The 24,939-nt window shown below is 42.3% G+C and overlaps 1 protein-coding gene across 2 annotated transcripts in view; it reads right to left on the bottom strand.

The window, feature by feature from the left end:
* The window catches only part of LOC125281949 (ral guanine nucleotide dissociation stimulator-like), a 476,760-nt gene that overhangs the window by 409,748 nt on the left and 42,073 nt on the right, over nt 1-24,939 (bottom strand). For both annotated transcript variants that reach the window (XM_057312911.1, XM_057312912.1), the window contains exon 4: nt 9,791-9,935. The gene's annotated coding sequence lies outside the window, so the exon portion shown is untranslated. The remainder of the gene's footprint in view (nt 1-9,790; nt 9,936-24,939) is intronic.

Below are 24,939 nucleotides of genomic sequence, written 5' to 3'. Positions count from 1 at the left end.
TGTGCCAGTACCATACTGTTTTGATTACGACATGTTTGTACCGTAAATTAAAGTTTGGAATTGTGATACTTCCAGCCATGTTCCAGGATATTTAGGATTTTTTGCGATTCCATACAGATTCTAGGTCTGTTCTGGTTCGGTGGAAAATGCTGTTGGTGTTTGATAGGGATTGCCTTAAATCTGTGGATTAGATAGTATGGACATTTTAAGAATATTAATTCTTCCAATCGACAAACATCGAATGTCTTTACTTTCTGTGTGTGTGTCATGACTTTAAATCAGTGTATTTATAGTTTTCAGAGTCCCGGTCTTAAAGCCTCTTTCATTAAATTTATTCCCAAGTGTGTGTGTGTGTGTGTGTGTGTGTGTGTGTGTGTGTGTGTGTGTGTGTGTGTGTTTAATCGTTGGTGCAGTTGTAAATGGGATTTCTTTCTCAATTTCTCTTTCTGCTATTTCATTCGTAGTGCATAGAGATGGAACAGATCTGTGTATTAACTTTGCATCTTGTAATTTTACTGAACTTATGAGTTCTAGTGACTTTTTTTTTTTGGTAGGGTCCTTAGAGTTTTCTAGATATAGTATCGTGCTATCGTGCTATACACGAATAGTGACAGTTTTACTTCTCCCTTACCAATTTAGATGCCTTTTCTTTCTTTTCCTGGTCTGATTGCTGAGGTCAGGACTTGCAGTACTATATTAAACAAAAGTGCTGGGAGTGCACATCCTTGTCTTCTTTCTGATCTTAGAAGCAAAACTTTTGGTTTTTCACCATTGAGTATGACGTTAGCTGTGTGTTTTAGATATATGGTTACTGTTATTATTTTGGGGTACGTTCCCTCTAATCTTACTTTGTTGAGTATTTTTGTCATCACTGGGTGTTGTACCTTGACAGATTAGATTTTAAACTAAAGACGGTAGGTAGAGATACAGAAGGACACTATATTATTCTTAAAGGATGTATCCAACAAGTGGATATGACAATTATAAATATCTATGCTCCCAACAGGGAAGCAGCTAGATACACAAGCCAACTCTTAACCAGAATAAAGAGACATATAGATAATAATACGTTAATAGTAGGGAAGATATAGATAATAATACGTTAATAGTAGGGAACCTCAACACTCCTCTCTCAGCAATAGACAGATCACCTAAGCAGAAAATCAACAAAGAACCAAGAACTTTGAACGGACCAGATGGACCAGATGGACCTCATAGATATATACAGAACACTACACCCCAGAACAACAGAATACTCATTCTTTTCGAATGCACAGGGAACGTTCTCCAGAATAGATCACATACTGGGTCACAAAACAGGTCTCAACCGATACCAAAAGACTGAGATTATTCCCTGCATATTCTCACACCGCAATGCTTTGAGAATGGAACTCAATCACAAGGAAAAATTTGGAAGAAACTCAAACACTTGGAAACTAAGAAGCATCCTGCTCAGGAATGATTGGGTAAACCAGGAAATTAAAAATCAATTTAAGCAATTTATGGAGACCAACGACAATGAAAACATATCGGTCCAAAACCTATGGGACACTGCAAAGGTGGTCCTAAGGGGGAAATACACAGCCATCCAAGCCTCACTCAAAAGAATAGAAAAATCTAAAATGCAGTTTTTATATTCACACCTCAAGAAGCTGGAACTGGAACAGGTCTAACCCACGCACAAGAAGGCAGGTGATCAAGATTAGAGCAGAGATCAATGAATTAGAAACCAGGAGCACAGCAGAGCAGATCAACAGAACTAGAAGCTGGTTCTTTGAATCAACAAGATCGACAAGCCGCTGGCCAGACTTATTCAAAAGAATAGAGAAAGGACCCAAATTAATAAAATTATGAATGAAAAGGGAGAGATCACAACCTACACCAATGAAATAGGAAGGATCATTAGAAACTTTTTATCAACAGCTTTATGCCAATAAATTAAACAACCTGGGAGAAATGGATGCCTTCCTGGAAACCTATAAACGACCAAGACTGAAACAGGAAGAAATTGGTTACTTAAACAGACCGATTAATTATGAAGAGATTGAGGCAGTGATCAAAAACCTCCCCAAAAACATGAGTCCAGGGCCTGACGGATCCCCAGGGAATTCTACCAAACATTCAAATAAGAAATAATACCTATTCTCCTGAAGCTGTTTCAAAATATAGAAATAGAAGGAAAACTACCAAAGTCATTCTATGAGGCCAGAATTACCTTGATCCCCCAACCAGGCAAAGACCCCATCAAAAAGGAGAATTACAGACCGATATCCCTGATGAATTTGGACGCCAAAATTCTCAACAAGATCCTACCTAGCTAATAGGATGCAACAGTTCATTAAAAGGATTATCCATCAAGACCAAGTGGGATTCATCCCTGGGATGCAAGCGTGGTTCAACATTCGCAAATCGATCAGTGTGATAGATCATATCAGCAAGAAAAGAGTCAAGAACCATATGAGCCTCTCAATTGATGCAGAAAAAGCATTTGACAAAATACAACATCCTTTCCTGATTAAAACCCTTCGGACTGTAGGAATAGAGGGTACATTCCTCAATTTCATATTCTATGAAAAGCCTACAGTGAATATCATTCTCAATGGGGAAAAGCTGGAAGCCTTTCCCTTAGGTCAGGAACACGACAAGGATGCCCACTCTCACTATTATTCTTCAACTTAGTACTAAAAGTCCTTGCAGCAGCAATCAGACAACAAAAAGGGATAAAAGGTCTCCAAATCGGCAAAGAAGATGTCAAACTGTCTCTCTTCGCAGATGACATGATACTCTATATGGAAAACCCAAAAGACTCCACCCCCAAACTACTAGAACTTATAGAGCAATTCAGTAATGTGGCGGGATACAAAATCAATGCTCAGAAATCAGTTGCATTTCTATACAAGAACAAGGAGACTGAAGAAAGAGAAATTAGGGAATCCATTCCATTTACAATAGCATGAAAAATCATACATTATCTCGGAATTAACTGAACCAGAGATGTAAAGGATCTATATTCTAGAAACTACAAATCGCTCTTGAAAGACATTGAAGAAGACACAAAAAGATGGAAAAATATTCCATGCTCATGGAACGGAAGAATTAACATCGTTAAAATATCTATGCTACCTAGAGCAATCTACACATTCCATGCTATCCCAATCAAAATACCAATGACATTTTTCAAAGAACTGGAACAAACAGCCCTTAAATTTGTATGGAACCAGAAAAGGCCCCGAATCGCCAAGGAATTCTTGAAAAGGAAAACAAAGCTGGGGGCATCACGTTGCCTGATTTCAAGCTGTACTACAAAGCTGTGATCACAAAGACAGCATGGTATTGGCACAAAAAAAGACACATAGACCAATGGAACAGAATAGAGAACCCAGAAATGGACCCTCGGCTCTTTGGGCAAAAAATCTTTGACAAAGCAGGAAAAAACATCCAGTGGAAAAAAAGACAGTCTCTTCAATAAATGGTGCTGGGAAAAATTGGACAGCTACATGCAGAAGAATGAACCTTGACCACTCTCTCACACCATACACAAAGATAAACTCCAAATGGATAAAAGACCTCGATGTGAGACAGGAATCCATCAAAATCCTAGAGGAGAGCACAGGCAGCAACCTCTACGACATCGGCCACAGCAACTTTTTTCATGACACATCTCCAAAGGCAAGAGAAACAAAAGATAAAATGAACTTGTGGGACTTCATCAACATCAAAACCTTCTGCACAGCCAAGGAAACAGTCAAAAAAACTAAGAGGCAGCCCACGGAACGGGAGAAGATATTTGCAAATGACACTACAGATAAAAGACTAGTATCCAAAATCTACAAAGAACTTCTCAAACTCAATACACGAGAAAAAAATAAACAAATCCTAAAATGGGCAGAAGATATGAACACTTTTCCAATGAAGACATACAAATGGCTAACAGACACATGAAAAAATGTTCAAAATCATTAGCCATCACGGAAATTCCAATCAAAACCACACTGAGATACCACCTTGTGCCAGTTAGAATGGCAAAAACGGACAAGGAAAGAAACACCAAAGGTTGAAGAGGATGTAGAGAAAGGGGTTCCCTCCTACATTGTTGGTGGGAATGCAGTTGGTATAGCCACTCTGGAAAACAGTGTGAAGGTCCCTTAAAAAGTTAAAAATTGAGCAACCCTATGATCCAGCCATTGCACTACTGGGTATTTACCCCAAAGATACAGACGTAGTGAAGAGAAGGGCCATATGCACCCCAATGTTCATAGCAGCATTGTCCACAATAGCTAAATTGTGGAAGGAGCCGAGATGCCCTTCAACAGATGACTGGATTAAGAAGTTGTGGTCCATATATACAATGGAATATTACTCAGCTATCAGAAAGAATGAATTCTCAACGTTTGCTGCAACATGGACGGCACTGGAGGAGATAATGCTAAGTGAAATAAGTCAAGCAGAGAAAGACAATTATCATATGATTTCTCTCATCTATGGAACATAAGAACTAGGAAGATCGGTAGGGGAAGAAAGGGATAAAGAAAGGGGGGGTAATCAGAAGGGGGAATGAAGCATGAGAGACTATGGACTCTGAGAAACAAATGAGGGCTTCAGAGGGGAGGGGGTTGGGGGAATGGGATAGACTGGTGATGGGTAGTAAGGAGGGCACGTATTGCATGGTGCACTGGGTGTTATACGCAACTAATGAATCATCAAACTTTACGTCAGAAACCAGGGATGTACTGTATGGTGACTAACATAATATAATAGAAAAGAAAAAAAAAAGAAAAAAAGAAAATTCTTTATTAAAAAATAAATAAATAAATAAATGAAAGGGGGAAAAAGGAAAAAAACGTAAGCACAAAAAATCAGGGAACAGGACAGGGATAACAGCCCCAGATACAGAGGAAAAAGCTGGATAAAACAGATGATTTTCTATGAATGTATAAATCACCAAAACTAAACCAGAAAATGATAGCAAATCTAAAAAAGCACTAAGCTTTTTTTTTTTTTTAAAGATTTTATTTATTAATTTGACATAGAGAGACAGCCAGCAAGAGAGGGAACACAAGCAGGGGGAGTGGGAGAGGAAGAAGCAGGCTCCTAGCGGAGAAGCCTGATGTGGGGCTTGATCCCAGAACGCTGGGATCACGCCCTGAGCCGAAGGCAGAGGTTTAAGAACTGAGCCACCCAGGCGCCCCAAAAGCACCAAGCTTAGGTAGTTTTACTGGGGAATTCCACCAAATTTAAGGAAACACATCATTTCAAGAGTATTTAAACTGGCTAAAGCAGAGAAAGCTTTTAATAAAGCTAAGGAAAGCACTAAAACAACTTGATAAAGATTACATTAAAAACAAAATTACAAACTGGTTTCACAAATCACAATGTAAAATGACTCAGTAAAATATTACTAGAATCTGGCTACACACTAACAGAGGTTTCACTGATGATTCAATAATATGACCATGATTCAATAACATAAAATCTGTTACTATTATTCATATGAACAGGTCAAGGAAGAACATCTGTATAATTTCACAGATGCTACAACAGTATTTAATAAAATTCAACAACCATTTTTGATTAAAAAAACAAAGAGCAACAACACAGCCCTTAGTAAAATAACTAGTGTGGCAGAAACACTAAAAGCATTCTCAGTGAAGTAAGGAACAAGACAACGTAACCACTATCATTCTCACTTAGTATTTGATCTCGTCCTGGAAATACAAAGGAACCAAAAAGAGAAACAAGAGACATAAAAAGTAAAAAACATGGAATGAAATTCTTATTATTTGTAACTGATATGATATTATACCTGAAAATCCAAGAGAACCAACTGCAAAAACTACTAGAAACAATATGATGACATAAGTTACTGCTTGAAAAATCAGTAAGTACAGGGGCACCTGGGTGGCTCAGTCGGCTAAGCATCTGCCTTGGGCTTAGGTCATGATCCCAGGATCCTAGGATCAAGCCCCACATCGCATGGGGCTCCCTGCTCGGCAGGAAGCCTGCTTCTTCCTCCCCCTCTGCCTACCACTCCCTCTACTTGTGCTCCTCTCTCTCTAATAAATAAATAAAATAAAAATTAGTAAAGTACAATAATAAAAATATGTAATATAAGAAAGGGTCCTATTTTCAACAACAAAAAAGATCAACTAGGAATAAATTTAAGAAATGTACAGGATTTTTACACAAACCTTTTAAAGACATTTCTGAGACAACTGGAGAAATGTGTATGTAGATTGGATATTACATTAAATTAGTACTAGGCAATAAATTGTTAATTTTGATAAATATAAAAAAGTTTTGATAAATATAGCAATGAGGTTATATATATTTCAAAAGTCTCTATTTGTTCCAGTTCCCAAGTTATACTCTGAAGTAGTTACGAATAAAATCATTTGTTTTAAAACATTCTAGTCCCCCACCCTACAAAGAAATGGAGGGAAGAGGGACAAATGATTCAAGATTGGCAACACATGGCAAACTGTTTAAAAAGACGTGATGGATACATCCAGGTTCATTATATTCTCTTCCCTACTTTTGTGTATTTGAAAATGTGCACAATAGGACCCAAACAAAGGCACGTACTGAGAGACTCAAAGGTACACAATAGGCTTATAAAAACACACAAAAATTGCCACCTAACAATTAGAAATGCAAATTAAAGCTACAAATCAGATGTCATTTTCATCAATCAAATAGAGAAAAGATCCAAATATTTGGTGATATTCAGTATTTGGGGGAAAGGAAGTAACTGACCTGCCGGGGAAAAAGTATCCATCAGTACTTTGGAGGACTCCTTGGCCTCACCTTTCAAAATTATAAACACACACTCCGTGGCCCAGCAATTTCACTTCTTAGGAATTTATGCTAGAGATACTAATTCAATAAGTATTTTCCGCCACCTACTATGGCCATACACTAGAGACAGAAAAGTGGAGGAAACAAGGCCCCTGCTCTCATAGGGTTCCATTATTGTAGGGGAGGAGAGAACCAATAAAGCCAATTAAGTACACGGACAATTGCAAGGTCAAGGGAGATAAGTGTGATGAAAAAAGCAAACAGAATAAGGGTGTTGGGAGTGGCAAGAAGTCTATTTTGGATGGGCCTCTCTGAGGACGTGACAGTTGGGCAGAGACCTGGGTGAAGAAGAAAACAAAGGAGAAGAATGACCAGGAGAACATTCCAAGAAATAGGGAAGGAAACCACGGAGTAACACATACATTTGGCTTTCCTGCCCTCTGCTTTTCTTTTTATTCCCTAACAGTCTTTCGTTCCTCCAAAGGATATGAGCACCTCTTGAATGTCTTTCTTTGTCCTGATACAAAAATGAAAATAAACGTATCTTTGAAATACAATACATCTTTCGGGCCAGCACTGTTTCCCCAAACACTATTGTGCCTAATAATTTCATTTCTTCAAAGGAAGAATTCCCAAACTTATCTAGGTGTAATGCCAAACCTGTTTACAAAAGTACATTCAAGCTAGAATTAGTTTCACAAAAGATATTGACCAGTTACTAGATAATTTTATAGAAAAAAAAAATACTGTCAGTCCCTGCCCTTCTGGCAAGAATGCGAACCACTGACTTAGAGAAGACTATAGTTTAATTTCATAACCTTTTAAGCAATGAGGTTGAAATGTTGAAGTGCCTATTTGGATAAATATTTATTTATTTGGATAAATATTATTTATCCAAATATTTTCAATTTCAATTTCATGATCTTTTAGGCAATGATATTGATATTTTTAGAGGCTATTTTAATAAATATTTGACACTGAAGTGGCCAGTGTCAATTAAGGGCGTTCCAGTTGACCCCAAAAGAAACGACTCTGCAACAACACCTGAGAACATTACATACTAACCTGTTCAAAACCGTGAAACACCCAGACTTCAAACTTGCCATGAATGATACGTTCTGTGAACAGCCAGATTAATTACAAAGCCAGCATATGGAGAGATCTGTCCCTGTGAAATACACTATCTTAATTCTGAAATCAGCTTTACCTGGATGCATTCATCTCCTATTCAGACAACGCAAAAAAAACTAAGACTTCCAGATTCTACAGAGATTCCTAAGGAGACAACTCAGTGTAATCCAATTTCAAGCACCATTAGCCATCTGCACAAGCAACGACAGGTTTCCCTCCAACAGCTGACGATGCGGTGTACCCCTGGCCACATCACACCACTGAACCTTCCCCCAAAGGTCCAGCAGAGAATGCCACTTCTGACAACTAGTTACCCGAGAAAAAATTACCAAAGTGAGAAACCGGGAAAAGGTAAGCTTCCGCACAGGCCAGCCCAGCAAGAGGGGCGCTCAGTTTTGAGTTCTATGCAGATCTGAGGCCAAGAATCCCAATGCTCTCTGGCTCTGGAGCCTGCCCTTCCACGTCCCACCTCTTACGTGAGAGGCGTCCAGGAGCCTCACAAGGGACGCCCCCCACGCCCTCCTCTACTCTACAACGTGGGGTCGTGATTGCCCCCTGCTCCCAGCCCCTGGGAAAGACGCTGGTCCAGCCGGTCGAGGAAGGGGTACCACTGGCTCACCTGGGGAGGGTAAGGGCACGGGGCTGGGCTCCGCGGAGGGCCAGAAAAGGGCACCAGGGGAGGGAAGGGGACAGTCGGGGGCCCTCCGGCAAGCAGCTATCTGGGGAAAGGATGCCCGCGGGCCTCACTGGCGGGCCAGGCGAGGGAAAGAGGACACGTGAGAATGCAGGGTAGACGTGGGGCGCTCCTGCAGGCAAGAAACGTACGGAGGGGCGGGGGGCTTAAGAGCTGCCTGCGGGCCAGGTAGGGGGCCCCGCCCCTGCGCCCTGCCTCCCCTGCCCAGCGCCCGCTTCATGCCCGCGTCCGCGGCGCAGCGCGGCTCTGCCGGCCCCTTGCCCGCCACCGCAGGTTCTGCTTCAGGCGGCAGTCGGCGTCCAGCGCCGCGGCGGCCGAGCCCGACGAGGACGAGCCCGAGGCGGTGCAGCGCTCATGCTCCAAGGCGACGGGCTCCCTCCGCTTCCTCATCCCGCGGCCGACACGGCCAGCCGCCGACGGCGTCCGCTGACCTCGCCCGCCCGCCCGCGCTGCAGTCGCCGCGACTCGCAGGAGCAGCTGCCGCCCGGAGCCCGCAGCCCCTCACATCCCAGCCCCAGGCCGCGGCGCCCGACTCTACGGACCCGCGCCTGGGACCAGGTCGGCCGCGCCTGCCAATCAGCGCCGGGCTCCCACCGGCCCCGCCCCCTCCATGCTTCCGCGGGAGCGCGCCCAGCGTCCCCGGCGCCGACCTGCCCCCATTTTGGAGAAGGGCGGGAGAAGCCTTGCGGGGAGTCACAGTCGCTTTCGGGCGAGCGACCGGTGGTGCCCTTGAGAGGTCTGAGCTCGGTCGCCGCGGGTGAGAGGGCCGCCTTTGCCTGGGTGCTCAGCGCCAGGAGCCAACGCAGCCGGTCCTGCCCCAAATCAGTGGCCCGAACGTGGGAGGACGCCGGCCGGAAAGCACCCAGCGAGCCAGAGCCGCAGAGGAAAGCGGGCTCCCACCTCTCCCGCCCCAGATTGTGATTTTTCCCTAATGCTGGGAAGCCAGTATGAATGAACCCCTCGGAAAGGTTTCTGTCCTAATGGCTTATGAAAACAAAGAGCAAACGGTAACAAATCACCATTCTCATGATTCATAACTATTTTCCACAAGATTTTAATTTAAAAAATACGCTCTCAGGTACTTTTTTTTTTTTAACACAAGCATATAGATAATTTAATTTTAAAATATTGGGCTGAATTTATGAAAACTGAACTCATTAAACAACTTACTTCTTAAAATCTGTATATGACTTTAGAGTTGTGTAAAGCAGTTAGTAGTCGCTGGTGGAGGTGCGCCTGGCTGGTGGAGCACAGGACTCTTGATCTGGCTTTGTAGGTGCCAGTCCTAGGTCGGGTGTGCAGATCACTGAAGAATCTTTAAAAAAAATAAAAAAGGAAAAAATCTGTTTCAAAGATAAATTTACACTTGTGGAACCCAAGATAAGAACTAATTCAATTCATCTTACAAAGAAAAGAGCTGTTTCACAAATTTAGTGTTACAGCTTTGGCATTCTTTAATATTTCTTGGAAAGGATCTACAACCCAGAGATTGGCTTACTTATCACAAAGTGAACTTTCAACATTCAAAATTTCAACATTTCTGTAAGTTGAAAACTATTGGCAATTGATAAATTTAAGATCAATTAGAAATGCCTTTAGAAATTTCATAGCTCCTTCTATTAGCTTTGTAATGATAGTTCTAAATTGCAAAAGAATTTCATTGACAGTGTTATAAAAAATATCACAACTGGCATTCATATTTGTGTGGATAGCTTCAAATACAATTTTAAAATTTAAATGGTGAATTCTTTAAACTGTTATGCACATACTGGAGATTAGGAATCCAGAAACCGAAGTTAAAAAAAAAAAAAAAACTGACCCTATCACTCACAAAATCCTCTTTAATTGAAAAAAAAAAAAAAAAAAAAAAAGCAAGGAAGGGAGGGCTGTTGAGAAGAGAGAAATGTGAGGGTTATTGAGTCTGGCTGGCATTGGGCCTTACCCGTACAGTCCTCAACTCTTGGTCCTGTAGGGGCCAAGGGCCAGGCTGCTCCAAGGTGGGCCACTTTGGCTTGAAGATTATTTTGACCTAAAGGCAATCAAGACCCTATGGACTTCCTCCCTATGAAAGAAACGTTTTGCCCCTTCCTTGACTAATAGAAGAATCTAAATTGGGGTCTTTCCCCAATTTAATAATGGTTATTACCAGAAATAAGTCTTATCCAAGTGACCCATCTATATGGCAAGGCAAGCATCTAATTACCAAACATTCGCTCTTCTTGCCCTGTGACTTGCATTCTTTCCCTTCAAAGTCCCAGACCCCCACCTGATTCTCTTTAGTTCAGGATGGATACATACACACACACCTTATTTTGCCTATCTTTGGAATTTCCATGTCAGTGTGGATTCCCTGTATGTAGGAAACTAAATTTGATTTTCTCCTGTTAATCTGTCTCATATCAATTTGATTCTTAGTACAGCTTGACGGACCTAGAAGGGGACAGGAAATTCTTGCTCCTGATATTCCACATTGACTTTCTGTATGGTCTTTAAATACCATGCTACACTGGTGACACCCACATTTGTATCTCTAGTCCATACCCTTTCCTTGAACCCCAGGCTCCTCTATCTAATGGTCTACTCATCCACTCTAATATCCTGTAGGCACCTAAAGTTCCTATGTTCAAAACTGAGCTCCCAACTCTTTTCCCTCCCCCAACTCCACGTGTAACCTTCCTCACCTCAGGAAGGGCAACCTTGTATTTACATTTCCGTAGGTCAAAACCCTGGGATCATCCTTGAATCCTCTCTTCTTATGTCTGTATTAGCACTCCTTTCAAAATCTATCCAGGACACAACCACTTCTCACCACCGCCTCCATCCACGCCCTGGCCCAAGCTGCCATCTTCTCTCACCTGGATTATTTTAATAGCATAAGTGGTCTCCTGCCTCCACCATTGTCAACTTTTGTCTACTTAAGTCAGCCGTCGGAAAGTTCTTTTTAAAGACGTAGCTCCAATCCTGTCACTTGTTTGCTCAAAATACCTGTATGGTTTCCCATCTCACTGAAAATAAAACAGAAAACTTGTGAGAGGGCCTACAAGGGTCCTACCTGACATGGCCTCCAGCCCTCACTCTGATATCAGCCACCAGGGTCTCCCTCCCTTACTCTGCTCCAGTGTCACTGCCTCCTTGCTGATGCGGGGACCCCAAGGAGAGGTGTGGGTGGCACGTGTGTGAGCCACCCATTCCCCTCCTTGGGGCCTTTTACTTACATTCCTGCTGCCCGTAATTCTCTACCCAACCTATGGCCCCGTTTCCACATGCCTTACTCGCTCCACACTGCAGGTCTGTGCCTTCTCTGAACACCAACAAAACCCTCAGGTCCTCTCATCATCACTCTATTTACCTGCCTTGGCTTATTCTCCTTAGCACTTTTCACTAATATATTTATCATCAGTATATCTGTATCCCACGCTGGAACGTAGACTTGAGAACAAGTACTTTGTTCACTACTTTATTTTCAGTGTCTAGAACAATATGCAGCATAGAGTAAGCACTTCATGAATATTTGCTTAAAGAGTAATCAATCACCACAGCCCCTTAGAAGTGTGTACTGTTGGCCCCATTGTACAGGTAAGGAAAAGAAGCTCAGGCCGAGATTCTGAAATTAAAAAGGTATATGAGGAAGGTTGTGGATACTGGTGATTTTTGGAATACAGTTCTGTAGCACAGTCCACTATAGATCTGTGTATTTAATAAAACTTAGCTAAATTATCCCTGACTGTAGAGCTGAAAAGGAAATGTCACTCAATTCAGATTACACAGCTATTGTATCTTTATTTGCAAAAGAGGAACATAGTTTCTGGGGTTAGCTAGAATGCAGTCATATTTTCTTTTTAGAAATGTTGCTTTTTAAAAGGTAACCAAGTAAAACAAACTGTTTCTATAGCAGTAATTTCCACCTTTGATTCTATATGGTTATGAAAATTTCCATAATCATATAGGTAAATTATGGCTGTGTGAATTCGTGTGAATCTGGGTATTTTCCCCCCTTTGTAGACTTCACCATTAGAGCTATTTTCCAAATGTTTTAAAATGACTCTTCTAAAATCAAAGGTGCTTCTGTGGCGTTGAAAGCTTACATACAAAGTCTGCCACTTTAGAAGCTGAGTAACCTTGGATAAGTTGTCTGTTCAGTGGTTGGGGTGCCTGACTGGCTTAGTGGTCAGAACCTGCAACTCTTGATCTTAGGGTCCTGAGTTCAAGCCCCATTTTGGGCATGGAGCCTACTTGTGACCTCGGGGCAGTTACTCAGACTCTCTGTGCTGTCCGTTTCTTCTGCAAAAATGGGAAAGAGTATAATAATAGTACTCAACTCTTCCTGTCGCGAGGGCCCTAGGAGTGCTATATATATATATGTCAGCTTCTCTGGACAATGCCTGACATACAAGTAGCAGCGACGTCAGTCTTTGCTATTAATTTTCTGTCTACCACTGCCGCTGCTATTGAAGTGGGAGACCAGCGAGGTTCTTGTCTCACCTAGTCGAAGACTGAATCTCTCAGACAAAGGAGAGTAAACCGATAGAGGTTCAGTAAGTGATGAAACAGAAGAAGCTCTCGGGAGGGGGAGGGGTCCTGACAGGTTTACCCTTGTGGGCTTTTAGGGTTGGTCTTTTATAGAAAGCTAACCAGGGAACTTAAATCTTTTTTACTTCTCTATTGATAGCACCCTTGAGTAAGGACTAGTGATAACATCGTCAGTGGCTTGCTTCCTTTTTAGCGTCCTGTAATTCTTTGTTGGTCACACGTAGCTGTCATAATAAGACCCCAGCTCCCACACCTGGGACAGGATGGTCTGGTTTGTTCCCTTAGCTCTGGTTTCCTTATATCTCTGAATTTTTGAGATTTGTATGAGCTTGATCCCGTAGCCCCCTACCTCTCTCTCCCTACCTAGCCCTGCCTGTCCCTTACTCACTACTACTTATTACCATTATTCTTATTTTTCTCTTACTACCTCAAAAGGGTGCTAAGCACGTGGCCTATGTTACCCGTTGTTCTTATAAGAACACTTTGAGATTTAAACCATTTCTTCCAGCCATGTATCCAGAGGCTTGGGGAGATTAAGTATCTTGGCCATAGCCAGTGGGAAGTGAAACTAGGATTTAAACCATGGCAGTCTGGTTTCAAACTTGCACTTTAAATTCCATCCTTGACTACTTTCCCTAACACAGGGCAGCCATTGCGTGGATACCGGGCATGTTCTGCTGGGCACGAAATGTGAGTATTAGAATGCAGTGTGAGGACACTAGAGAGGTGTACACAGGAGCATAAGGAGAAATGCTGGTAGGAGCTGGGGTAGAGGAGGGGGCGTTGGGGCCACGCCTGGAAGGATGAGGTCCCCACTCTGAGAAGGAAGATAGGCAATGCAGCTGAAGGATACAGCCGTGCAGAGACTCATGGTCACATAGGAAGGGGGGACTGATGTGTGTGCAGAGGCTACAAAGGTGGGTTCTAGGCCTAGGAGAGTTGTGTATTCATGTATAAGGCATTTGGAAGTTGGTAAAGGATTTTAGACAGGGAAGTGACAGGACAGTTTTTTACGTTTTGAGGGTGGTGATGGCAGCACTACATGGAATAGATTGGAGATAAGAAAGAACAGTGGCAGGGGTGCTTATGATCGCTCTTTGACAGACCTACTGTGAGAGCTGCGTATGGTCCAAACTGTGTCTGGTCGCTGGGCCCAGAAATCAGTGTCTGGGTTTCAGAGATGAGGCAAACAGGACTTGTAACTGTTAGAACAGGGGTGGAGATGGGATGGGTAATGAATGAAGGAGGAATCACAGAGGATCTTGAGGGGATTCTCTCTCAGATACAGCATCAGAGATCAGGAGGAAGAGTGTTTGGGGAAAGGTGAGTTTTGTTTTGAACATTAGAGAGTGCCTGGTCGAACAGTTAGGTCATTTTGCAAATGAGACTGAGCCAAAAGAAATTATAGATCAAGTTCAGGGACTTGTCTGAACTTACAGCATATTGGAGCAAAGCCTCACCTTGAACACAGATTTCCTAGATTTCCTGTCTGTTGTTCTTTCAGAACAGTTACTTCATTTAAAAAGTTAGGAGACAGTGGTGGGACGGGCAGCAGAGATGCCAGAATGCCAAGGCACGCAGGCTCTAAAATACGACCCCATGCTGCACTCAGACAACCAGGCACTTTGGAGGTTATGTAACACATGAGGAGACAAGCCCAAAGAGACACAGACTCGTCCAGCAGGAGCTGGCCGCCCCGGCCTTACGACTGGCTCTTCAGACCTTCAGTCCATGCAGCTCTCTGTTTCACTCAAATCTTAAGTTACCACTTTTGGGGGGTTCAGAGGCAAACTTAAAAGTTATAAAATCACTCCTTTTTCTAGGTTTTAGTTTGGCAGAGCACCTTTTGCAGCTTTTTGCCGCACAGGCACCTTCCACTAACAAACCCGTCTGCTCAGGTGACTCAGCGGCCTGGAAGACTCGGCCTGAGGAGGTTGGCCAGTCTCTGACACAGCCAAGCGGGGACAGGCCAATCTATCTGATTGATGTGAGGGCTGATAGGCCCATGACCCACAGGACCTTTCAAGAATCACTGTTCCCAGGAAGATGATAGTCACTGGGTCTAGAGGAGGGACTCTGCCTTGTTCATTCCACGCCCTCAAGGTTAGGTGCTGTATTCAGCAAACTGAAATAATTGTCCACTTTCTATATGCAGAACTGCTAATAGTTTAAGTGAGGTTTTAGAAAAATTATCTTGGGCTCCCAGCCTGAGGTGGGAACACAAAACAGTACAATTTTTACTATAGATAAATCTAAATCTGAAAGCATGTGTGTATTTTCTTTTTTTAATTTTTTTAAAAGATTTTATTCATTTGATAGAGAACACGAGCAGAGGGTAGGGGCAGAGGGAGAGGGAGAGAGAGAAGCAGACTCCCACTGAATTGGGAGCCCAACATGGGGCTTGATCCCAGGACCCTAATATCATGACCTGAGCCAAAGGCAGACACTTAACCAACTGAGACACCCAGGGGCCCCAGCATATGTGTGTGTGTGTGTGTTTTTATTTTTAGGATTTTATTCATTTGAGAAAGAAAACACAAGTAGGGAGGAGGGGCAGAGGGTGAGGGAGAAACAGACTCCCCACTGAGCAGGGAGCCCAGTGTGGGACTCAATCCTGGGACTCCGGGATTGACCTGAGCTGAAGGCAGACACTTCATCGCCTGAGCCACCCAGGTGCCCCCATGTGTGTATTTTTATAAAAATTATTTCACACATGTCTTTTGTATACCTGCAGATCTATGAATCATACAGGAGTTTCAGCTATTCCTTAAAATAGTATTTGCTGATAATAGGAATATTTAACTGAATTCTAATAAATCAGACTTTTCCATGATCTCTGTTTAACTACTTGATGAAAGGGAAGATAGAAGACATGCTTACGTTTTTCATTGGGAATTACGTATTTTCTTATGTTTGAAGAGGGTTAAGTTCTTGATTTTGTAGTTATACCAATAGCGCCAAAATGTTTTTGCTACATGTATGTTGGCCCTAAAAGTAGTTGGGTCACTTATCTTTGGATTGCTGACAGACCTACTGTGTAATATCTATGAACTTCAGAATTTTAATATTTTTATCCTTCGAAAGGAAATTTTTTTAAAAATTTGCCCCAAGGTGGATAGTAGAGAAACACCTTTGGTCCTTCTGTTGTTGCAAACCAAAGTGTTCATTTTTTGTAGTGACTTTTTTTAAGATTTTATTTATTTATTTGAGAGAGAGAGCATACACAGAAGCAGGGGAGGGGCAGGGGGAGAGGGGGAAACTGACACCCCGCTGAGCAAGAAGCCCGATGGGGGACTTGATCCCAGGACTAGGTATCACTACTACCCTTGTAGTAATTTTTTAAGATCTGTTTTCGTTAAAGTTATTTACATACTTTTGTCATGCTTTATTGCTTCTAAAGGAGTGGTGGGTTTTTTTGGTTAATTTTATTGAGATATAATTTATATACAACAAAATACAAATTTAGCAGATTTTTTTAGTTTTTTATGAATTTATACATCCTTATAACTAGCGCCGCAGTCAAGGATTCTGTCACCCCAAGGGTTCCCTTTTCCCCTTTTGTAGCTACCTACTCTCTGTAGCCGTAGGCAAGCCCTGATGTACTCTCCGCGACTACAGATTATAGTTGTCTTTTTTTGCGGGGAGGTGTCTGGATTCAGGGTGCCAGGAGTTGCATACTTTTTCTGGGAAGGGCCAGTAGGGATCGTACAGTATGTACTCCTTTGTATCGGACTTCTTTTGCTGAGTACAGTGTATTTGAGAATATCCTTCATCAGTATGTTGATTGCTTACGTTGTCAGTAATTCATTCCTTTTATTGCTTGTTTCCTCTATTTTTTATTGTGGTAAAATATAACATAAAAGCTGCCAGTCTAGCCAATTTTAAGTGTGCACTTCAGTGCCCTCAATTACATTCACATCATTGTGCGGCCATCACTCCTCTGTCCAAAACTTTTTCATCAACTGAAACAGAAACTCTGTAACCATTAAGCAATAGCTCCCCATTTCCCTCTTCCCCCCGCCCCTGGTAACATCTAATCTACTTTCTGTCTTCACGAATTTGCCTATTTTAGATATTTCGGGTAAGTGGAATCACACAATAGTTATCCTTTTGTGTCTGGCTTATTTCACTTAGAATAATGTTTCCAAAGGTCATCCATGTTGACGCATGCAGGACTACATTACTTTTTATGCCCCAATAATATTCCATTGAACGGATATGCCATATTTGGTTTATTAGTTCATCAGTTGATGGATGTTTGGGTGTTTTTACTTCGGGGTTGCCATAAAGAATGCTGCTCTGAACATTTATACACAGTTTTTGAATGAACATATGTTTTCAAGTCTTTTGAGTATACCTACAAGTGGGATTGCTGGATAATATGGTAATTCTATGTTAAACGTTTTGAGGAACCATGAGACTGTTTCTCATAGGGCTGCACCATTTTATATTCCTCCCTACAATGTATGAGGGTTCCACTTTCTCCTCATCCTCACCAACACTTGTTCTAGGCATTCCCACAGGTACTGCTTTTTGATAAGATATATGAATCAAAGATAAACATAGAGTAGATCAGACATTGCTACAGACTTGGTGGAATTAATGGACGTGTATCAATATCATTTTGTATGTTCTAGGAGGATGGACTCAGGCAAGTTTTGGAGGAGATGAAAGCTTTATATGAACAAAACCAGTCTGATGTGTAAGTTTTGATGAGATTGATTTTTTTTTTAAGATTTTTTATTTATTTGAGAGAGAGAGAGCGCGAGCAGGGGCAAAGAGCAAAGGGAGAGGGAGAAGTAGGCTCCCTGCTGAGCAGGGAATCTGACATGGGGCTCAATCCCAGGACCTCAAGATCATGACCTGAACCAGACACCCAGCCAACTGAGCCACCCAGGCACCCTAATGAGATTGGTATTTTAAAGCAACTTAAGAAATAGGATACTGAAATCAGATAATGTTCCATCAGTTTTTAGATATGATTTTTTTTAATTCTCTGTGCGCCTGATCATACTGTAGCTATACAGGACTGAGGGGGTTTGTGTTGATCGCCCTAAATCTATGGGGATTCAAATAGTGCATGGTCCACAGCAGATGCTCAGTAAATATTTATTTGAATGATACGACTTGCAAGATATTAGAGTGAATCTAAAAGAGATGAGACAGGAGCAAATAAAAATCCTAGCAAAGTGAAACCTATAGTTTCCCCTGCTCATTTTCACTACTAGCTACCTTAGCGCAGTAAAGGGATAACAGGAGATGTGTACACTTAACAGGAGCAGCAGTGATTTCCAGCAGCTTGAGTGGAGCTCCCCGAGAATCCGTGCTACAGAAAGCCACGGTGCGGTGTGTGAGAGGGCTCTAGGTTTAGAGAACATCGAGAGCTGAGCGTGGTGGTGGCACAGTGGACAATGTGGCTGTGTGACAAACTTCATAGGTTCTCTTGATTTGGCGAAGAGTAAGACACAAAGGAGTATCAACTCCAGGATCAGAAGTGAGATATTCAGCTCTCAACCTAGAGAGACATCCGTCTGTGACCTGATGTTTCATTTTTGGCTTTGTTAGGTACAGTGTTTTTATCAGTTACTTGGGCATAGAAATCAGTAACATGCTGGTAAGATCTGTGGAGCACATGAATAATGGGAGCATTTTCCAACTGCGATGTTTAAGGAGAGATACAGCAAAATCTTCACCAATGGAGTGAGGAACGGAACCATAGCAGGTTTACAGTATGCGTAAGGCAGATATAAAGTCCTGAACTCAAGTTCCCAAGCAGTTTGCTCATTCATTAATTCATGTAACAAATATGTACTAAATGATTACGTGCTAATAAGTGGCTCTGGTATTTCAGCTGTAAACAACACAGTAAAGACGTCTGCCCCCATAGCCCTCACAATCTAATGCAGAAGACAGATAATAAATACAGATACACCAAATTGGAATACATGCCATGAAGGAAAACAACAGAGTTCTGCGAGAGAGAATAATTAATTAAAGATAGACTTGGATTGAGGAATCAGGGAAGTTCTCTCCAAGGAAGAAACATTTCAGCTGAGATCTAAAGGAGAAGCCTGCTTCAGTGAGGCAGACAGCGTCCTAGGTGGAGGGGGCAGCATATGCAAAGGCCCTGAGCTTTGAAGGAGGGTGGGGTGCTCAGGACAGTGATAGTTAAAGAAGGGCAGTATGGCCGAAGCTTAGCAAACAGGCAAAGGGTGACACCAGGTGTGAATTTCAAGCACGTGAGGCTGCTGGTGGCATGGTTGTGTTTTAAAAGATCACCCTAGTTGCTGCGTGGACAGTAGACAAGGGGATCAAGAGGAGAGGGAGGCATGCTGGCCATGCAGGTGACAGCAGAGGTGACCTGGACTAAGTAGAAAGTGAACAGGTTAAAGACATATTTACTTAGGAGGTGGCCTAACAGGCCTTAGTCCAGGAAGAGAATGATTTTCCTGTTATTTGCTATATTTGTACCATTTGCTAATTTGTGATCCCAAATTCTGTGCCCTACCCTCCTAGTTTCTTTCTTGGTGGGGGGAAGTCACTATTACCAGTTTCTGTTAAAAATTTTTGTCAGAAGAAGTCTATTCCTCTTTAATTACTCATGTAAAAGTAAATTTTTTTAGGAAGTCCTTATGTACTTAATGAAATACTCTGGTGTTGGCTTGGGCATATTTTATTTGTACTGTTTCTTTATAATCCAGAGCACATTGTAAACAATGTGGAGAACGAATGTGGACACACAATGCCATAAGCAAGCAGTTTCCCTGGCACTGAGGATGTGGGTGCACTGACACACAGCAAGATGGCACAGCGAAGTTACTGGGTGATCGATGACTCCCTTATCTTTCCTGGGTCCCCCTTGGTCCATCAGAGATACTCAAAAAGAGCTACCTGAACAAAGAGGGTTCTAGTCAAGGTTGAGGAGCACTCATACAGACTGAGGTGCTCTCATGAAACCAAAAGTCCAGGGAATAGCCACCTTCCTCCTCAGCCATTCTGTATCTTTCTTATGGATGAGGCATGGATGGGCTAGAGCTTCAAGTACTCACCATCAACACCATTAGATACCTTTCAGGTAACCTGATACAAAGGGAAACTAAGAGCACGACATCGGTAACATATTCAGTTTTATTTATAAATATGACGACTGCTCACTGGTCTAGAAGCCCTCTTCACGTGATTCCCTCCTACAGCTCTTAAGATTCGTTGAAATTCTCTTATGTATTCATTTCCTTCTTCACTGACTGACACGCCACTAGACCGGAGGCTGCATAAGGCCAGGAATCTCATCCAATTTGTTCACTGCTCTGTTCCTAGCCCCAGGAACAGAGCTTGGTACCCAAAAGGTACTCAAGGCGTATTTGTTAAATGAATACACAAACAATAAATATTAAATATTTTCTATCTCTAAGTCAATAGCTGGAAGAACTGATTTATCTGATTGTTTATCTGATTGTTTAAAAGCAAGACTCATCAGATGAATATTTAAAAGTAAGCCTAGCCCTTGAAGAAGGAGGCCACAGATACTGGAATTTAACATCCTGCAAAAGGGAACACAAGAAAGTAAGAAAGGGCAGATTTTTAACAAGGCTAACTTCAAGAAGCATAGAGACAAGGAGGAAGTCTTCATTCAGAAAAAACGATGAACAACGACAAAAACAACTATGACCAGAAACATCCCTTAGACAGACATTCTTTACTCATTCATTTGAACATTACTGAGCCAGTACCCATTCCAACGTGCCTTGAGCCAAGTGCTAGGAAATTCAAAGACAGTAAGACACAGGGCCTTTGAGGGTACAGAGGTAAACAAGTAATGCAAAAGGTACCATGACCAAAGCTTATGCATGGCATCAAAGCAGGGAGTAGACAAAGAAACTTGGGGAGGTTGGGAACATTAATAATGCTATACATTTATACTTCAAAAGACACTTTCAGGAATTTCTTTTTTTTTTTTTTTGGCCCTCACACATAACCCTGTGAGGTACATGGCGCAGGTGCAATGAAGATAAAGAAACCACGGGTTCTAGATCTCCCGTGACCTGCCCAAGGTAACACAGTCAGTCAGAGATGTGGGCAGAACTCCTATCTGGCCTCCCAACTCAAATCTGAACCACACAAAGGCCTCAGAGACAAGGGCGAATAAATCAAAACCAGAAAAAACTAAGCATCACCCTGGGAATGCAAAAGAGTGGGAAGCTAAGTAGTCAGGTGAGAAATGATGGGAGTGAGTGGCACTGAACGTCAAACTGCCAATTTCCCCGGGAAGGAGCTCACTGCAGTTCCCTCAAATAGCACTCGTGGTGAGCAGTAGAGACGGGGGACAGGTGCTGAACAACAGAGCTCAGGCCTCAAACTGCCTCTGGGGTGGTGACTTTCAGCATTGGGCACAGACACACCAGCACACTGCCTTACTATCATCACGAACCCCAGAGAAGTACATTCAAACTAACCACAGAGAAACAACCAGCAGATACCTTTACAGAGCTGGGGTCATTCCTGAATTTTTTTTTTTTTTTTTTAATTTACTTGAGAGAGAGAAAGAACACAAGCTGGGGGAGAGGAGGAGGGAGAGAGAGTACCAGGCTCCCCACTGAGCAGGGAGCCTGATGCAGGGCTGGATCCCAGGACCCTGAGATCATGACCTGAATCCAAGGCAGACGCTTAGTAGAGTTAGTCACCCAGGCTCCCCCACTCCTGAATTTTTAAAGAAATCTTTAATTTCTCATTCTCCTTTACCACCAAGCAAGAGCCAATAAACCGTTCCTATTATTTTTACATTTTATCCAGAAAATAATCTATAAACCACACCAAAAGCTACCCTCTCCCTCTCCTTTGTCCAGCTAAAACCTCTTGTTGACAATTATTTCTCCCTATTTAGCTGAAAGGCAATAGCAAAGGTTGGGGGCAAAAACGTCCAGAGCAGACTGCCTGGCTAAAGTCTAGAAGCTATAGGGCCTTGGACAAGTTTTTTTTAAGCACTCTCTGCCTCAATTTCAATCTCAGAAATAGGGCCATCAATGGTTCCTACAGCGTAGGACTCCCGTGGGGATAAAATCAGCTTGTCAAGAGTGCTTTCGGCATTATATACACGTTAGTTGTTTTGTAATTCCCTAGCTCCTGACAAAGGCCATCTCACTAGGTGGGAGTAACCAGCTTCACCTACCTGTGAAGCCATAAAACTCAATGACTCATGAAACTCATACACTTAATGAGACTGGACTTTTTAAATGGCACTTGATCCCAATACAGCAATAAGCACTGCGTGCCCCTGGGGAGATGGTGTACTCAGCCCTGAGAAGGGGACAGGGTGACAACCTCCTTAGTGTTGTCAGAAAACTCCTCTTGCACAATCCAGAAACAAGACCATGCGTCAGAGGTGACGGCCTGCTCCAGCCTGCAAATGCAATGATCTAAGCCTGATGCTGTCCCTACCTCTTCCCCTCTTTCATACACGTGGTTCTGCTCTCCTACCCAACCCTGACCGCTATCGAAATGACGTCTCAGTGAAAAACGCCTCTCCTCACGAGCTCTGCCAGTCAGTAAACATACTGGGAAATAAGCTGCTTCTATCAATTGCTTTGGGATGAGCAAAAGCACCTCAGTCTCTCTTTCCTTCTGAAGCTCATATTTCTAAAGTCACCTTGAATTTCTTAAAAACCCAGTAGCCAACTATTTAATATCCATTGCTACTGGATTCATAGACATGAATCTAGCCTAGACTTAGTGAAATCAGAGCCTTATTGCTAAGGATCAGGGCTAACAGAGGACTGTCACACCACGGAGGCAGCATTGTGCATACGGGTCCCAACAAGTCTGGGAGAGACGAAAATCTTCAACAAGAATAGTAAAGAGCTCTCTGCCTCTGAGCACTCGTTACTGGTCATGCTCAATTATACTGTGCAGTCCTCAGGTGAGAAATTACAGTTTTCAGAAGTTTCCATACCCAAAGCCCTTTAAAATTCAACAATTTGAATTTAACTCAGCAAAATCTTTACTCTAAATACCTAATTAGGTAATAAAGTGACAGGCGTTTTGTTTGGTCTGACATCTGAGGTCTGGCGTCACATGTTTTAGAAATGTTTAAAAGTGGCGCTGGCTCAGTCGGCGACTCTCCTGATCTTGGGGTTAGTGAGTTCAAGCCCCACGATGGGTGTAGAGATTACCTAAAAAGCAAGAAAGAAAGCAAAGAAAGGAAGGAAAAGAAGGAAAGAAAGGGAAGGAAGGGAAGGGAAGAGAAGGGAAGGAAGGAAGGGGAAATGTTTAAAAGCCTAGACAAGAATTACTAGATGATGCCGACAACTTGGTAAATGAGACGCGATCTGACAGCGATCTAAACCGTGGTCTGGCGGGCGCGAGCACCCCCACATCCTGGCGGCTCTGAAAGTTCCAAGCCAAACACTGAGCCGAATCAGCCTGAAGGTCTGCTATAATACTTCAGGTCTTCACCCAGCGCAGGTTTCTTCCTTGTAAAAGTCTTTCCTGAGTAGGTTAACGTGATACTTGAATATACTCTTTAAAATACCAGTATCCGTATTAAATTCTTTATTACGGACTTCATCCCCCAGGAATAATATTCACTAATACTTTAAGAGAAGCAGATAAATTATTTGGTCTTATTCATACATGGATTACACGGCATTTTTAACTTCTAAACATGCTTCCCAAATACTGTCTTGAATGTTACAATGAAAATGCTGTATTTTATATTTTTATACAAATAAAAACCCTAAAAACATTAAACTGGAAAATGTTTATCCAAGTATTACTAACCCTTAGTGATAAGACCACCTTACGATAATATGGAATTTCAAATTAAATACAAAATCTTTACAGTGAGTAAAGAGAACCAACTTTTGAAAAAAGAAAAACCACATCACTTTTTCCCTCCAATCCTATTGAAGTTAAAATTAGCCTCGACTTCCACATCACAGAACGGATATGGGTGCCTTAATTAACACACGAAATAAAACATAAAACTATAAGAGACACAGAATAGAAAAGATAACTTACTTAAAATGCACTTTGATAAAAATATTTTTATTTACTTCTAAAAGCTATCTAGTTGGTTTTATGCCAAGAGCTGCAAACCTGCAGTACATCGATTTCCATTTTTCCTTAAATTTCGTTGTAAATCTATTTGAAATAAGGTCTGAAAAACTCTTATCCACCTTTTTAATGCAAAAGCATGAATCTGAATAAAATTTAAACCAAACAGATTTTTAAGTTACCTATACCTTTAGCCCAACACGTCGGAAATGGGACTACAGCCGCTCTTCCCCATACAGACGGCACCTGCTGGTCTCAGGGCCTCTTGGCCCGCCAGTTCCAGCAACATAAACTCAGGCCTCAAGATCAGACCAGGCGTCCGCGCACCAAGTCCCCTTTCATCGCTCCCACAGCGTTCGCTTCCATCCACAGCCACACTAAGCTTCCCCTGTGTGCTCCTTTTCTCAGAGCTTGAAGCAAAATTTGGGAGGTGCTCCTTCTGTAATATTTTCCGGCAGCCTGAAGAATGCCTCTCAGTTACAGAATCTTCTGCTTCTGCGATCTGAAACACAGACCATCCTGGCTAGATTAAGCTCCAGAGCAGAAGGAAACCAGCCAGTAATGTGACCCCAGGGGCCTGTGTTCCTAGATCATTCAGGGAAGGAGAGAGGGAGGGAGGGGAAAGAGGGAGGAGAAAAAGAAGGCCAGTAGCCAGCACCTGATTAATATGCTAATCCCACCCTTCTGCTCAATTCATCTGGCAGACCTCTGCTCACAAAACCAACAGGCGATTCTAAAAT

This window comes from Ursus arctos, unplaced genomic scaffold, assembly GCF_023065955.2.
Source record: "Ursus arctos isolate Adak ecotype North America unplaced genomic scaffold, UrsArc2.0 scaffold_16, whole genome shotgun sequence".
NCBI classification, from domain to species: domain Eukaryota; kingdom Metazoa; phylum Chordata; class Mammalia; order Carnivora; family Ursidae; genus Ursus; species Ursus arctos.
The sequence above is the reverse complement of the archived record's forward strand: the minus strand, read 5'-3'. Positions and strand labels throughout refer to the sequence as shown.